General features: G+C 38.8%; 1 pseudogene; it reads right to left on the bottom strand.

The window, feature by feature from the left end:
• Window positions 1-4,382: 4,382 nt before the first annotated feature.
• LOC133052803 (small integral membrane protein 15-like) lies at window positions 4,383-4,613 on the bottom strand (annotated as a pseudogene).
• Between the last annotated feature and the right edge of the window lie 10,136 nt (window positions 4,614-14,749).

Here is a 14,749-nt window from a genome sequence, read left to right as displayed (position 1 = left end):
GTTTCCTGCTTCACCTTAAGAGGGATATCCAGGGTATATTAGTCATGGTTTTTTTTTTTTTAAATTTTCTGTATTTTATGATGCTTTGGTATCTTGGGACCTTGTGGACTTAGAGGAGGACTACTCCCTCCCCTAGGGTTAGCTAATTCCTAAAAATATCAAACAACTTGCTGCAAACCAATCAATCTTAAGTCTATACCCTCCATTTACCTCCTTTTATCAGGATCCTGCCTCCCAAGACAATACCCCTCTGCCCTAAATCACTCCAGAGCTAGGTACCAGACAACCAGGGACCATCCTCATGGCCCAGAGCCTGTCAAAATTATTCACACTATTCAAGCCTCCTCTATTTGCCTACTCTGCCTCACTCATTCCTTTTCACAAACACTGCACTGAAGGCTCTTGCTAACATTTCCCCCTCACTCTTTTTGCCTCCTGACTGACTCTGGTGCTTCCCCATGTGGCCCTGAATTGTGTGGAGTGCATTCTGATTCTAGGAATCTGTAAGAACTTATTCTTTCATGGCAGTTATTTCCATGTTTGTGTGTCTTACCATAATTTAATAAAAGAAATCCCAGGAATGTTTTAAAATACAGGGCCTGTGACGCTTCTGGTCAGGCTTTTACAACCCAGAATTTCTGACTAAGAAACCTCAGCTAAACTGAACTGGCAAATGTATTCCATTTGCTTAACTAAGTAACACAAGGAAGGTATTAAAAACAAGAACACTTTGGGAACGTTCTGTTTGGACAAGTGTACTGACAAATGTTGAAGGCTTGTGTTGCTCCAAATGGGCTTCTCTTTTCTTTTTTTAAGATCCTTGAAATGCTTAAGAGAATTTGATCCACTAAATGTTAGGAAAGTTTTTCACATTAGATTTGTGAATCTGCCTTTGTAGCTGTGAGAGAACCAAATGCATTAACTTTGTAAATGTAGTTTGAAACATCTAAGATCATTCAATTAATCCAAGTTGAAACTGATGCTAAACATTGAGGAAAATTTGGTTTGTCAAATTTATGAAATAAGAGCATATTAATCAAATAACCAATTAAAGTGATGGTTCTTTTTCTTACACAGAAATCACTTAGGTTGTAAATATAGCTTATATGTTGAGCTTAAAAGCTGAAAAGTAAAGGTTTTTATATTTATTATGCTGATAAATTAAATAGTAAGACACAAGTAACTGTAAGAATATTTTTCTGTGCATGAAAGCTCTTTGCGCAGAAAAGTCACTAACACTTAAAATTTTTCAAAGGCTTCGCAAGGCACCTAAAATCAAGTCTAAAATCCTTAGCACAGTGCAAATTACCAGAGACAAGTCAGCCAGTGCATCCCTTTTCTTGTCATCCCCATGCTCCTTTACCCTCTGCCTCACTTCCCATACCCAGTCTCTGGGGCTGCCTATTGCTGGCTGCCAGCTTCCCTATCCTCATAGGTGCTGGTGTCATTTTAACCTTCCTCTCCACCTGGCTCTTTTATGCCCTTCCCTCAGGTCTCAGCTTGAATGTCTCTTCCAACCAAGCCCCCTCTGAAACAAACACATATGGCATTCTGTATTTTGCAACTAAAATCCACATTAGAATTCCCACCTATGGGGACTTTATGGAGGTCTAGTGGTTAAGACTCCAGCTTCCAATGCAGGAGGTGAGGGTTTGATCCCTGGTTGGCCAGGGAACTAAGATCCCATGTGCTGTGCAGTGAAGCAAAAAAAAATAAAAATAAAAAAGAATTCCCACCTATGTATTAATTTCTTTGTTCTCCCCTGGGCAGGAACAACTTCCCTAGAGTGGTACCATTTGGCCAGGTCCCTAATAGATGTTTTTTAAAGCAATGAGCAAGTCTCTTGTCTTCTGAAATTCAACAAGAAGACCACAAGTGGTCCTGCAGATCCCCAAGACTAATTCCAACTACTGATGTTTCAGGCAAGACAATACAAGCCCTCTGCCCCTCCTATGACCACCCCCTCCCAATGTAATGTCCTCTCTGTCCAGTCTTTCATTTGAGTTCAACTTTTTGGCCAAATCCCTTCATCTATGAAAGATATGATGATTAGCATGATAATAATATTCTAAAGAAATGGAACTGGGCCAGTTGTATAGAAAACAAAGAAAACCTTGACTTCTATCTCACTCCATTCACACACACAAAATTATTTTGGGATGTATTATAAATTTAAAGGTAAAATCTAGGACTACAAAAGATTCCAGAAGAAGGCCTAAGAGGATATTTTTACCACTTTGAGGCAGTTAGATTTCATACATAGGACACAGAAAGCCTTAATCACAAAGGGATGGGGTTGTTGCGTTTATTTAAATCTTTTATTCTGCCATACCTGCAAGCACAATATGATATACTTGCCAAGCTGATATTTGAAAATTGATATTTGATACAGACCCTTTTACTTCTGAAAATCCAAAATCTTAAAAAGTTCATACTTATTAGCATCACCAGAAATGTATCCTAGTGGATCCTGGAATCAGAGGGAAAAAATAGTTACAAAAGATACCATTCAAATAATTGCTGAAATTTGAGTATGGAGTGTATAACTTTACTCAAGTTATGTAAAGTAGTGAAAGTGTTAGTCCCTCAGTCATGTCTGACTCTTTGCGACCCCGTGGACTATAGTCCACCAGGCTCCTCTGTCCATGGGATTTTCCAGGCAAGAATACTGGAGTGGGTTGCCATTCCCTTCTGCAGGAGATCTTCCCAACCCAGGGACCAAACCCAGGTCTACCACATTGCAGGCAGATTCTTTATGCCTGAGCCACCAGGGAAGCCCCAAGTTATGTAAGAGAATGTCATTATTACAAAATGCATGATAAAATATTTAAGAATATAAGGATATTTACATGTCATTTACTTTCAGATGAGTCAGGGGAAAACACATATGAGAAAGAGATAGAGAGCAAATGTGGCAAAATATTAACAACTGAGGAATCTGGATCAACAACATATGAGTGTTCTTTGTACTATTCTTGCAACTCTTTGGTAAGCTAGAGATTTTTTTCAAACAAAAATATATCAAAAAAATATATATATATAAAATTTATTTCAATATTTAGTTTCATTTTTAAATTAAAGCTATTGGACAGTTTTTTTGTAATTTAAAATTCATTATCAGAGTTGAGGAAAGAATTAATAAGCTTTTAACTATTGATGACAACTAAAATTATTAACCATGCATTTTTAAAAGCCATGTTAGAGTAAAAAGTTCCAATTATGCTACTTAATGAAGGAACTAGCCTTTAACTCTTTATTTCTCATTTTGATACCTCATATGACATAGTTTCATTTTGACATAATGTACATCTTTTTCATCCAATCAATACTATGCCAAACAAAAATTTTCCAAATGTAAAGCCTTTCTTTACCATTTATGAAATATGACTTAACTGTTACTCTTTAAAAGTTCCTTAAAGGAAATTTGAATTTTTAATTTTCACCGTGAACCTGTTTGATCAAAAAGGTAAAGGATGTCACCACCACATTAATTAAAACAAAGAATAGAATAAAAAGCAAAACTGGTATTTATATAATCAACAAATTTTCTGAAAAACATTTTAACTACTTCACATTTCTTCCTAGCACAAGTGAGAATAAATTGGTTCCAAGGTACTACAGGTTTGGCATTTTTACTCCAAGCTTTAAATCATATTGTTACTATACTCAAATCATCTCTAAGAAAATGGTGGTGTTCATAAGTACAAAAGTTATTATATCCAGTAAGTGGTGTTCTACACAATCAAGATAATAAGAGAATTCTTTACAAAATTATATTTTGAAAAATGCAAAATGTCTGACAATTACCAGTATCACAAAAGCTAAAATGAGAAAAATGCAGAAAATAGAAGTACTCATTAAATAATATTATTTTGCTTTGAGAAAGCCAGAAATGATTCTGTTTGAGGAAATAAGTGATAATGATGAGATGTAATTAATACACCCTATCTCTTTTAAGCCAAAGTCTGCTTTTCACCTCAGGACAATTCTGATTTTTGTATTCTTAATCTCCCTTGTCCAGAACAGGACCCCATTTTAAGCCACTGTTTGAATAGAGTTCATAATTTAAAGCCATTTTTCTCCACAGGATGTTTTCATTTTAGTATTAATACATAAGTTGCAAAAAGGCTAATGACTAAGTCAGTTACAAAGAATTTGTAGCATAATAAGAGCCAATTTTTAGTAACTGTCAACAGACTTCTATACTGAAGCAGAAAAGCTGCTACAGTACAGATGAGAACTAACATGATTCTTTCATATGCTCAGACTTTGTTTACTAAAAAATACAGTCATAAGATCTGAAAAGAAACCTTACTGGGTCCTTCCAAAGCTGCATAATTTTCCAAATGATTTTCCTCTGGTTGCAGAGTCTGTTCATGCCTTCAATGCTTTTTCAATCATTTAGCTTTTGCAATATTTTTTTTGATATTTTTGTTTCCTCTTTTGCTCCTTTTCCCAATCATCTTAGCCCATTTCCAAGACAATACAGCACTTGCTAGAAACAATGGCATTAGGGCCAAAATAACTGTTGAAAAGAAGTCATATGGGTCCTTTGCAGCCAATTCCACAACATACTCAGTCTAAGCCTTTATATCAACCCTTTGCGACTCCATGGACTATAACCCGCCAAGCTGTTCTGTCCGTGGAATTCTCCAGGCAAGAATACTGGAGTGAGTTGCCACTTTCTACTCCAGCGGATCTTCCCAATCCAGGAATCGAACCTGAATCTCTTGCATCTCCTGTATTGGTAGGCGGATTCTTCACCACTAATGCCACCTGGGATTATTAGCCGATCATACTTTCAGATGACCCTTGGTTGGTTGTCTTCTTCTTTAGCTCTACCATAAACTCTGACTGAAGGCTTAAATTCTATACACTCCAGGGTGGAAGCAGGAAAGCAGAAGCCGCGGCTCTCCCGACCCACCCACAGGCCAGTGCTCACCTGGATCCTAGAGTTGTTGTTGTTGTTTTAATTTTAAGAACAAGAACAACAACAACAAAAAGTTCTTGCTGAAACTGGGTTGAATTCTGTCTCCCAGAGATTTCCATCTCTTTGGATCTATTTCTGTCCCTTATGTGATCTTTCTGGACAAACATGTTTTTCCACTATAATACCATTTCAGACATCAGAATGATGGTATCATGACTCTCCCCAGTTCTTTCTCAGCAGATAATCTGGGTGGGAACTTCACTTCTTTCCTGATCTCTACCCTTCTTTACTCCCTAGTTCTTCTTTCTCTTCCACTCAAGGCAGATATAAACACATGCACACACAGACACACGCAAACACAGACACACAAACACACTCACAAGTGTATATATTAAGTGTCGTGTCTTAACTTTGGGAACCTCTGTCAGCTCCTACATGTGCAGAGCTGTCCATGTGAATGCACAAGGAGTAATTTTCTTCCCTGCATAAAAATCTCAACAATGTCAAAGGCCTGTCAGTGAAGACTGTGACACAGCCTGTCACTCACTGCATTGGCAAAGAAAAACTAGAGAGCAAAGCATTGTCTCTTTTGGCAGGACTGTGAGACGAATGGAGTCTCAGGAACACACAGTGTGTGGAAAAGAGAAGAAATAAGACATAAAAGCCCACTGTAGAAAGGTTGCTATGGTGTGGTGTGTTTCCCTCACCCCACCACTCTTTTCAGAGGCAGAAAAAAAAAATGAATGATGGTAGATTTCACCAATTCTTTCATAAGTGAATGAATGAGGCTTTCCCGAAGAAAACTGTCTCACAAAATGAATGGCTCCATTACACAAATCTGGCGACACGATCAGACATTAGGAACCAAGATAGCCACAAGTTCTACTCAGTGCACAAAGGCACAGATGGATCTGAATTCTGAGGATGTGTATTCACGTTTAAAGTATTGACTGATGGCATAGATTGCATGAGATCTACCAAGAGTGAAAAGTGAAAGCAAAATTGTTAGTCGATCAGTTGTGTCTGACTCTGACCCCATGGACGGTAGCCCACCAGGCTCCTCTGTCCATGGAATTTCCCCAGGCAAGAATACTGGAGTGAGTAGCCATTTCCTTCTCCAGGGAATTTTCCCAATCCAGGGATCGAGCCCAGGTCTCCTGCATTATGGGCAGATTCTTTACTGTCTGAGCCACCAAGGAAGCCCCAAGAACACTGGAGTGGCTAGCCATTCCCTTCTCCAGGGAATCTTCCTGACCCACAAATGCGAACCTGGGTCTCCTGCATTGGAGGTGATTCTTTACCATCTGTGCCACCTGGTAAGGTATATTTAGCATGACCAAAACCTAGCTATAGCAATGAACGCCTCAGAAATGTATTTTTACCAAGATAGCTCCAAACCTGTTTGCTGGTGTGTTCCCAGGGCTTGGAACAGGAGGTTTGAAATACAGCTAGCTTCTCAAGGCCCTTTCTACCTCCTTGATGCTGAACACAAAGAGTTCTTGCAGACTCTGCTGAACACAAAGAGTTCTTGCAGACTCTGTGTTAAAAGTAGAACATTAGCACCATCTAAAGGCTACATTCCAAATGTCTTGCCAGTGTAAATGTTCCCCGAAATAGTGTTTACTAGGATATAATGCTTTGGAGTATTGACACTGAAAATTCTTGCCTACCGAGAATGAAGCAGTGGGCCAGTATCACATGCTATGTGTCTGAGATGGTTATATTTCTGGAGAGGTACATGTTATCTGTAGTGCTTGCCTGTTTGAAAGAGTAGGCCTTTTAAAAATTTTTTATAGAAATATTGATTTACAATGTTGTGTTTCAAGTGTACAATAAAGTGGTTCAATTATACTTAAATGTATAAACACATGCATTGTTTTTTTTTTTACATTCTCTTCCCTTATAGGTTATTATAAGATATTGAGTAGAGTTCTCCATACTAAACAGTAGGTCTTTGTTGTTTATCTGTTTTATATATAGCAGTGTGTACCTGCTAATCCCAAACTCCTAATTTATCCATATCTCCCCTTCCCAAAAGTAGGTCATGTTTATCAAAAGCTGTACTGGCTTGCTGTATTGTAGGGACATGTTATTCCTTAGCTCAAACTGCCAGTGGGTCTAGTCTGAACTTGGCCATTGGTGCAGTGGGGAGGAGGTTGAGGAGTGGGGAGAACTGAGCAGTTATGAAATAACCATTAGCCTTGTAGGAGAGATGGGGGCTCCAGGTCTGCTTTGCTGTTTGCTAGATTTGTGGCCTTAACCTCTCTGATCCTCTTAGGCATTAAGCAAGGCTGCTCAACTAAATTATCTTTAGGGGCTTCTCTTCTTCTACCATCAGTGTGGCCCTGCGTTTTGAGACGATGATGTAACCTGGTCCCAAACCTCTATTTTATATCATTTTGGGGAGCAAAAGAAAATGATCCAGGAAACTCTCTCTTACGTTAAACCCAGCTGAGTTGTACCCAAATCCTTTGGGTTCAAAGGCAAGGAAAGTCTGACTTAAAGTTTCTTTGGAAAGTTTCCAGGGTCACAGTAGTAAGCTGGAGTCCCCAGATTCCCTAGAAGTCACTAAGGACCTATTAGAAATAGCAGCTGGTCTTTAAAAGACTTGAGCGGTAGGAGGATTTTACAGTGGATTGACCCTCTAATACAGTCATCCAATGGGAATGTGACTTTTGAGGGTCAAACCTTGGCAGGTGTGGGGACAGAGAGTGGACGCAGCAAAAAGAAAAAGAATTTTAAGCTTAGTAGATAGAGATGTAGGACTTCCCAGGTGGCGCTAGGGGTAAAGAACCTGCCTGACAATGCAGGAGTCAAAAGAGACATAGAGGAGATAGATGATGATACCCTAAGGGTGAAGGGGTTGCCGTTCTCAGAGTGAAAACATTTAATTCCTATTCTTCAGTCTAGAAAGGAAAATTACTATCTCCCATCCTGTAAGAGGTGTTGGTCAGAAAATCATGTGGCAAAAAGTTTTGAGACTCTGATCCTAATGTTTCATCTGTTAATAAACTATTTTTACAAGAGAATTAAATAATAACTCATACAAATATAAACACACATGGAAAGTTTTATTTAAGTCACTAATAATGAGGGAATCAGTAAGATACTGTAATTCGTTCAGAAGAGAACTCAAAGCACCACACAGTTATAGTGAGAAAATGAATGCTGGAATGAATTTGAAGGCCGAAACCTAGAAACTGAATTTTATTTGCTTTATTTTTTAATACTCGAGTCTAAAAATAAGCTATGAACTGTGTTAAAAAAATTCTTAGTAATAATTGTTCAATTTTGAAAAAAAAAAATAAAATAAAGAAAGAGACATAGATTCGATCCCCGAGTCGGGAAGATTTCCTGGAGGAGGGCATGGCAACCCACTCCAGTATTCTTGCCTAGAGAATCCCATGGACAGAGGAGCCTGGTGGGCTACAGTCCATGGGGTCACAAAGAGTTGGAGATGACTGAAGTGACTGAGCACATGCGCATGCACATAGAGATTTGTGTTTAGTTTGCCAGAAGACTCTTGAGAGTCCCTTGGACTGCAAGGAGATCCAACCAGTCCATCCTAAAGGAGATCAGTCTTGGGTGTTCGTTGGAAGGACTGACGCTGAAGCTGAAACTCCAATACTTTGGCCACCTCATGCGAAGAGTTGTCTCCTTGGAAAAGACCCTGATGCTGGGAGGGATTGGGGGCAGGAGGAGAAGGGGACGACAGAGGATGAGATGGCTGGATGGCATCAATGACTCGATGGACATGAGTTTGAGTAAACTCCAGGAGTTGGTGATGGACAGGGAGGCCTGTCATGCTGCAATTCATGGGGTCGCAAAGAGTCAGACATGACTGAGTGACTGAACTGAACTGAACTCCCTCTGCCCTTTACTGGTCGTGAGACTCAGGGCAAATCACTCAACCACTCTAAGCTTTGGTTTCCATGTCTGTAAAATGCACCAACAACCAAGTTGTTGAGAGGATTAAATTAGACATTGTACTCATCTAGTCTAGCCCAATACTGGATGCAACATAAATATCTCATGAATGATGTCACAAGCTTATTATTTTAAAATCAGACTCTCCCGTTTAAGGCAACACAGTGAACAAAGAAAGGTTTGAGATTCTTGTGCATTAGCGCAAGCCCCAGCAATAGATTTTGAGTCTCAGATCTAACAATGCTTGCCAGGTTCCTCTGACACACAGCCTGGGTTCTTGCTTTTGTCTTTCAAAATGGCCTCTTAGCTCGATGCTTCTTGAGTGTCTGCCATCTGTTGCACCTTTCCCCTGCACCATCTTGCTTCTGCTTTTAGCACAGGTGGCTTTGCTGTCAGGATATTTGAAGTTTTCCTTTGATGGCCCTGCAACTAAGCAACTTAATTATGAATGAGCACTCTGCCTAAAAGCCTGTATCTCTCTGCTCTTGTTTTTGTTCAAGTGCCCCTGGCATATAGCCAAGGACTTGATACACAAAAGCAAAGGGATGACTGACCCACCCACCCACCCACCGCTGAACAACCCCACTCCCTTCCCATCCATCTGCTACTTGCTGCCTTTGTTAGAAGGGAAGAGAGGAAGAGTGAGCTACGAGGAAAAGATCATGAAAATATAATACACGAGGAAAAGATCATGAAAATATAATACATTTTTGTGAAATATATTGATAACATATTTAACCTTTAAAAAAAAAGTTCTCAAAGTGAATGATGCATTATCAGCAATTCATTTTGTTCCAAGATTGGTCAAAGCAATGAGCTTACTTCTATTTTTAAACACTTATATAAAATATCACCCATGTACAACTCTTGAAGAAAAGGTAACATGAGAAACTCAGTAAGTAAAAATATAAGATTTCTTTGTGGTAAAAGTACAGCAGAAACTTTATCTTAAGAATAGGTAAGTGTTAGAGCAGGGCTGTGTGTGAGTGGTGTGTGTGTGTGTGTGTGTGTGTAGAATATTCATGATATGGGAAGAGATCTTCATAATCTGGTCTATAAAACTGAGTAGTAGAAAGCATAAGTGATGTTTTCTGGATCACACAACCGGTTGGTGGTAGAGCCAGGAGGGCATTTGGATTTCCTGACTTCTAGATATTGTTGTGGAGAAGGAAACGGCAACCCACCCCTGTGTTCTTGCCTGGAGAATCCCAGGGACGGGGGAGCCTGATGGGCTGCCGTCTATGGGGTCACACAGAGTCAGACACGACTGAAGTGACTTAGCAGCAGCAGCAGCAGATATTGTTGAGCAAGGCCATATGGACAGTAAAGTCTCCAAAATGTCCAAGTAACTGTTGCTTGTGTTACTATTGCTTTTGAACTGTTACTAAACCAGTTAAACCTCTTTTTTTGTTCCCTCAACCTCTTTGCTCTTGTTCTTAGACTTGTCCACTATTTTTGCCCCCTTTTTACACAAAGATTTCAGTACATATATTTCAAAAATAATATATGGTTGGAATTAACATGCACAGTGAATGTAAAATAAACACCAGATTTCAAAGACTTGATATGATAAAAAGAATGTGAATGATCTTAGTGATAACTTTTCTTATTGATTACATGTTGAAACAATATTTGGGATAGATTGGATTGAGTAAAATACATTGTTAAAATTAATTTTATCCATTTAAAAAAATTTTAGTGTTGCTACTATGGAGTTAAAAATGATTTATGTGGCTCACATTACAGCTGAAATCATGTAGAATTGTAATCTTTCCATTTGAATGAGATATTCTACTCTTTGTTCAAGTCCAAGATTTGCAACAAAGGCTTCTGGCTAAGGGTAAATGACTACTGTTTTGGCAAAACAGAATTTTTTTTTTTATTATTATTTTTTTTTTTCCAGTGGGTTTTGTCATACATTGATATGAATCAGCCATGGATTTACATGTATTCCCAACCCCGATCCCCCCTCCCACCTCCCTCTCCACCCGATTCCTCTGGGTCTTCCCAGTGCACCAGGCCGGAGCACTTGTCTCGTGCATCCCACCTGGGCTGGTGATCTGTTTCACCATAGATAGTATACATGCTGTTCTTTTGAAATATCCCACCCTCACATTCTCCCACAAAGTTCAAAAGTCTGTTCTGTATTTCTGTGTCTCTTTTTCTGTTCTGCATATAGGGTTATCGTTATCACCTTTCTAAATTCCATATACATGTGTCAGTATGCTGTAATGTTCTTTATCTTTCTGGTTTACTTCACTCTGTATAATGGGCTCCAGCTTCATCCATCTCATTAGGACTGGTTCAAATGAATTCTTTTTAATGGCTGAGTAATATTCCATGGTGTATATGTACCACAGCTTCCTTATCCATTCATCTGCTGATGGGCATCTAGGTTGCTTCCATGTCCTGGCTATTATAAACAGTGCTGCGATGAACATTGGGGTGCACGTGTCTCTTTCAGATCTGGTTTCCTCAGTGTGTATGCCCAGAAGTGGGATTGCTGGGTCATATGGCAGTTCTATTTCCAGGGCAAAACAGAATTTAATGTAAGAAATAATTGATTTAGGTATATTAAGCTGTGCTAATCAATAATTGTGCTGTTTGGGGCAGATTATATAAATTATGCTAATCCATAGTTGTACTATTCTGGTAAAGTAGAAATTAATGTAAGACATAAATTATTTAAATGTATTACTTTGTACTATTTACTATAATCCTTCCTTCCTTGTGGTGGAACATATAGTCCCTGACTCTCTGGTGTCTTTAAATTTAAATGTAACCAAAAATGTGCCTTCATAAAGTTCTTCCAGCAGGCCACTACAAAGAACACACCTCAGAATAGGCTCATTAACTCACAGCTATAAGCTGTTATTAAAGGGTGGGGTGTGAAGCAGAGGGAGAGAAGACAGGGCTTTTGAGAATAACTGAATGATGGGAGGAAGAAAAGGCTGTTCATTACTTCAGAATAAATTAATTTCCCAGAAAAACATTAAAAAGCTTGCACATTGTTTTCATCTAAGCCTGATTCATGCATGGAGGAGAGCAAATAAAATGATCTAATAAGTGTCTTCTGCCACTAGAGTGAATGTAATTTTAAAGTAGAATACACAAGCTAAAAATTAAGCTATAAAATAGCAACCAACTTTGATTTATTTCTACCAATTTAGCACTATAACCTTAAAAATGAAAACTTTTTATTGTATAGTAATATAACAGAAAATCTTAGGAATGCATAAATTTTTCTGGGGAAACATATGGATAAGAATACCATTCAGCTTAGGCAAAGCTCTATTTGAGAAGTTGCAACTTGTTCTAACTCTGAATGCATAATGCAAATGGTTGCTAATATTCATGAGTGCTACTCAGTGCCAGGCATTGTTCTTGGTTTCTACACATCATGTATTAACTTATTTAATCATCATAATAGAACCATGAAGTCTATCCATAGACTCATCCTACCTTACAGATATGAAATCCAAGCCACAGAAAGACCGAATAGCTTACCCAGAAGTCACATGGCTAGTAAACAGCAGAGCAGGGGTGTAAGGTAGTCTGGCCTCAGAGTTCATGATCTTAACATACAACGAGCACTCTGAGTTAGTGAGTAAAAGTGGCCAACCGGTTAAAGAAAGTCTTAGAATATTGGTTTCAACAACAATAATGATGAATTCATTTGCATGGATCATGGGAAACTGCCATGCAAGAAGAATCAAGGATTTAGCATTGGCCAATGGCGGAGCCTTGGTTGAAAAGTCAGGAGACACAGGATCAGAAACCTTTCTAACAGTGGTCCCCAACCTTTTGGCACTAGGGACCGATTTCATGGAAGACAATTTTTCCATGGACCAGGTGGTTGGGGGGAGTGGTAGGAAGGTGGTTTCTGAAAGATTCTCATAAGGAGCATGCAACCTAGACCCCTTGCATGCACAGTTCACTGTAGGGTTTGAGCTCCTATGAGAATCTAATGCTGCCACTGATCTGACAGGAGATGGAGCTCAAGTGAGGAGAACCATGGGGAAACACAAATGAAGCTTCACTCCCTGGCCCATGGCTCACCTCCTGCTGTGTGACCAGAGGGAGGGGTCTGGGGGGGAGGGATGGGGAGTTGAGGAACCCTGTTCTATAGAGTAAGACAGTGGGATGATGTGCCTTCCATGTACCTTTATCAGACCAATTATTCTGTTAGTATTATGATTTCTGAGAGTTTTTTCCAATGACAATTACCTAAAAAGTCATGAATCGCAAAGGAATTGTGGAATTTAATAAGGGCAGATGAAGGAGACTGTCCCAATGCGAAGAGGAAATAATTGCATGCTAGGATTATGGGAAAAACACTGCTGGTGTTGACCAAAATTGAAGAGGACACATTGTTAAGAATTTAGTTATTTAAAACTAAACACAAGGTTTACAATGTCAGCTCTTACCAGGAAAGATCTTTACCTCTTTAAATTTTTTTTCCACTGCACATATGCATGGACAGTTACTTTAATACACTTTGTGATGATGATGGCAATATTAGGTTTAGTGATTGTTTTGAAGATAATGAAGAATTCTCAGATACCAAAGAAAGTCTGAATGATTAGAAACCATAAGAACTTACTTGTACTATCTGTAAAGTGAGAGTAATATTAACCTCACTTCTGTTGGAAGGATTAAATGAGATAAAGCAGAGAAAGTGCTAAGCTCAATGTCTGCTTCATTATGCTCTGTTAATCAAGTTTAAAAATGATGACAGCAACAATGATGATGACAATGACAGGCCACACAAGTCAAACTGCACTAAGGGAGCCATGTCTAACTCTCAACAATTTTAAAATAAAACATTCAGTTTAACATGTGTACATAACATGAAAATATTGAAGCTATTCAAAAGATTACAGCCAAATATGACAGGATTTTAAGTTCACAAGCTCAGCTTTGGTTTCATATATAATATGAAATATATTTATTTTCTGCAGAAGCTTATATTCAAATAGCATATTCTCTAAAGTTCTATTGAATCAAAGCCCTCATGCTTTGTGTCAACAAGTTCTTTACATTCTGGGATGGTAGTTTGCTAATGAGAACTAAGAGATGCCAACCCAAGATGGTTTGGTGGTCATTGCCTTCTGTTTTCAAGTTTTAGGAAAAAAAAAAGAAGGTGTTACAGAATTGCAAAGAACCTCTGGTTTCTTATCCAGGAGATTTTTGTAGTAATTAATTTACCTCATAAGGATGAGATACCATCTGTGCAAGTGCTGTACCATTATAATGTTATTATTGAAAGTCATAGCCCCTTGGTTTAAAAACAGCCTCCTTAAAACCAAGCACACAAGAACATCTGCTTGTGGATTATCTCTATGTGTCACCAGTGAACTTATTATAGTCATCTCTCACCCTCTCTAGGTTGTACATGTATGAAAATCAAGGCTATGGCTTTTTCACCTCAATTATCTCCAGCATTTAGATATTGGTACATACATTGAAGCTGTGCATTTAGAGGAAGTAGAAACATTGCTTTGAACCCTAAATATTATGGGCCACTTCAGAAGACAAGATGGCTTAGGTGCACTTGCTTCCTTTTCCAGGCCAATAAAATATGTAAAAGTTATTGTTGCAGGTTTGGTTCCCAAGACTCAGAGGTTAAGATGGAGCTTGTGATGCAAGGTATTTATTAGGGATCATCACAAACAGAAAGAGAGAAGCACGCCTGGCCAGAAAGAGAAGTAGAGCTGATATGCCTCAGCCAACCCAGTTGGACAGCTCTGGCTAGAGTTGTCTTTCATCAGAGTAATGTAGCCAGACTCTTATGACTCCACCTACATTAGTCACTGGATGTGAAAGCCACCCCTGGAAGAGCATACCCTTGGGCAAGGTGACTCTGCAGCTGAGGCAGTCTTGGAGAAGACT

Source organism: Dama dama, chromosome X, assembly GCF_033118175.1.
Source record: "Dama dama isolate Ldn47 chromosome X, ASM3311817v1, whole genome shotgun sequence".
NCBI classification, from domain to species: domain Eukaryota; kingdom Metazoa; phylum Chordata; class Mammalia; order Artiodactyla; family Cervidae; genus Dama; species Dama dama.
This window is presented reverse-complemented; position numbering and strand designations above follow the sequence as displayed.